Genomic DNA, 3,043 nt, shown 5'->3' on the forward strand with positions numbered 1-3,043 from the left:
GGAGGTTACTGGTATGCCAGGCTAGTGTCAATGCCTGTGTGTGCATAGGGGTCTGTGTGGGTGACTGTGTGTGTACATGGGTGTGTGTGTGCACAGGGGGTCTATGTGGGTGACTATGTGTGTGCACAGGAAATCTGTGTGGGCAAGTGTGTGTGTGCCCAGGGGATCTGTGTGGGTGACTGTGCGTTTGTGTGTGCACAGGGAGTCTGTGTGTGTGTGTACAAGGGGTCTGTGTGTGTGCCCAGGGGATCTGTGTGGGTGACTCTGTGTGTGTGTGCACAGAGAATCTGTGTGGGCAAGTGTGTGTGCACAGGGGGTCTATGTGGATGATTGTGTGTGTGTGCACAAGGAACCTGTGTGGGTGACTGTGTGTGTGTGCATGGTGGTCTGTGTGTGTATGCACAGGGGAGCTGTGTGGGTGACTGTGTGTGTGTGCACAGGGGGTCTGTCTAGGTGACTCTGTGTGTGTATACAGGGGTGTGTGTGTGCATGTGCACAGTGGGTCTGTGTGGGTGACTGTGTGTGCACATGGGTTCTGTGTGTGTGTGTGTATGATTGTGTATGTGTGTAGGGGGGTCTGTGTGTGTGTGCACAGGGGGTCTGTGTGGGTGACTATGTGCATGTGTGCACAGTGGGTTGGTGTGGGTGACTGTGCATGTGCACATAGGGGGTCTGTGTGTGTGTGTGTGTGCACAGGGATTTGTGTGGGTGACTGTGTGTGTGTGCACAGATCTGTGTGGCTGATGATGTGTGCGCACAGGGGATCTGTGTGGGCGACTGTGTGTGTGCATGTGCACAGTGGATCTATTTGGTTGGCGGTGTGTGTATGTGTGCAGGGGATCTGTATAGTTGACTCCGTGTGTGCACATGGGGTCTGAGTTTGTGTGCAGGTGCATGTTTGTGTACCTGGCACTGTGAGGGTATGTGGGGTGTGGTGGAGGTGTGTGGGTTGCTTTGGAGGGGGTATCTGTTCTGTGGTGGGTTTTGTGGGGTGACGTGAGGAGACGAGCTGGGGCAAGTGACACAAAGGGATCTGTGGAGTATGTGTTGGGCTGTCTGCAGGGTGTTGGGTGTACTTTGAGATGTTTTGGGGTCTGGGGGTACCTGTGAAGGTGTCTGTGGGTGTCAGTGGGGATCTTGTGGGTGTCTATGTGGTGGTGCGTGTGGTTTGTGAGTTGTGTTGGTGAGGGAGATTGTGGGGTATCTGTAGGGTGTCTCTGCAGTGAGTATAGAGTTTCTATAAAGTGAGTGTGCAGATATTCATGGGATGCCTGTGGGGCATCTGTGAGGGTCTATGCATTTGGGTTTGGGGATTTTTGTGGGGTGTTTCTGGCTATCTGTGGGTCTGCCCTGTGGACAAGCGCCTGTGAAGGTGGTCTGTGTACCTGGAGAGTGACTTCTGTGGCTTTTCTGTGTGCTCTGCCTGTGGGTAGCTGTGTCTGTGAACTTAGCTCCATGAAAGCAAGAAGCCTATGAGAATTCCACCAGGGGCAAACCTGGCCTTGGCGCCTCACTGTCCTCGCGTGTGTCTGGCCCTCCCATTCCTGGCCAAGGCCCACAGCCACCACTGATGACCTGCTGATGCCTCTGCTGAAATCAGTGGCCACTGGCCAACAGCTTGGCAAGAGTGTCAGCTCCCTCCCGAGATGAAATCAGAGGTGAGTCACTCCTGATCCCAGCCTGTACGGTCACTTGCTGTGTGGCTCTCATGCCGATTCCCAGGGCACCTGCAAACATCCCCGTGGGTGTCCCAGCCTGTAAAACCATGCACCTGTCACCTCCAGAACAAATGTGTTGGGGCTGAGGAAGGAGTGCGTCACGCCCTTTCCCGACATCTTCCAGATGATGTAAAAGAGCAAGAGGCGCTTGAATTTCAATCCGCCGTTCTCCAAAGGGACTCATTCCCTCCCTTGAAGGGAAATGAGACGTTTCAAAGATCGCACTTTAAATTTTACCCAGAAACTTAAAATAAACCAATGATTGTTCCATTTAGAAGAATCCCGGGTCTCCTCATCCACAGACCATTGTGGGTGAATCGGTATTTATATTTGACGTACAGCGCTGGCGCTTGGTATGAACAATTAGATCCTTTCAGCATCTCCAGGAGGCAGCTTGCATTGCTCCCAGGGAAGCTGAAGCTGAAGGAGGCCACACTCCTGCATCCCAGACCAGCCTTATCTGCATGGGGTGCTCCCGGGCCCCTCCATTCAGGGGGTCTCCAAGGCCCTCGGGGTTTTCTCTCAGCTATCTCATTCCAGGGGTGCACACAGAGTCCCAAGCAAAAGCAGCTGCTGGTGAGGAGGCCGGCAAGTGAGCTTCTTGTGATCCTGAGCAGTACAGCTGCACTTGCCTTGAGGGCAGCGAGATGCTATTTTAAGCCGCCCTTGAATTGCCATCACAAAGTGATTTTAGCCAGTCTTGCCTTTTTGTTTGAAAAAGGTATCATTTTGCTAACTTCAAAGCCAAAAGCCAAGGGTGTTTATTCCTTACCGTTTCCTATTCATTTCAGGAAAACGCCTCTAGTTTCCAAGAAGCACACAGGGGGCCATTTCTTTACCGCTTGCTCCTGCAGGGTTTTGCTCCCGGAACTCCGCCCTGCGGGTGCTGGTTTGCCTCCTGAGTCCTGTCCTCAGGACATCCTGCGCATCTACTCCTGGTGAGTGAGCTGGGGCACTTCTCCTTCTGGATACACCTGAATTACCTCATTCGCATCTCAAGGCTCTCTGGGAGGAAAGGTGGTGCAGGAACTAGTGTCTTCGGATTATGAGGGAGGACGTGGAGGCAGAGGTGAGGAGTGGCGAAAGCCAAGCTACGGGGAGCCTTTGGGCAGGAAGCAGAGCCTCGGGCTTCCAGGCATGTCCTCTCACTCTCTCCCATTGCCCTCAGCAACGAAGCGCTGAGTGTCTCCAAGATACGAGGTGCTCTTCTCTCCAGCAGTGTAAGATCTGTTGGAAAGACGAGACACATCTACAAAACCTGACCATGAGGGGGTGACTGAGAAAGGCCTTGGGAGGTGCCAAGAAGGAGCCTGTGTCCTGTGATC

At 53.4% G+C, this 3,043-nt stretch overlaps 1 long non-coding RNA gene across 1 annotated transcript in view; it reads left to right on the forward strand.

Annotated features, from left to right (window-relative positions):
• Window positions 1–2,611, forward strand: part of LOC108524819 (uncharacterized) — a 3,151-nt gene extending 540 nt beyond the window's left edge. Inside the window, exons 2-3 of the long non-coding RNA XR_001884133.1 lie at window positions 1,434–1,658; window positions 2,510–2,611. This is a non-coding gene — a long non-coding RNA (uncharacterized LOC108524819). The remainder of the gene's footprint in view (window positions 1–1,433; window positions 1,659–2,509) is intronic.
• Window positions 2,612–3,043: the final 432 nt, after the last annotated feature.

The sequence above is a fragment of the Rhinopithecus bieti genome, unplaced genomic scaffold, assembly GCF_001698545.2.
Source record: "Rhinopithecus bieti isolate Rb0 unplaced genomic scaffold, ASM169854v2 scaffold_81659, whole genome shotgun sequence".
Taxonomy (NCBI): Eukaryota; Metazoa; Chordata; class Mammalia; order Primates; family Cercopithecidae; genus Rhinopithecus; species Rhinopithecus bieti.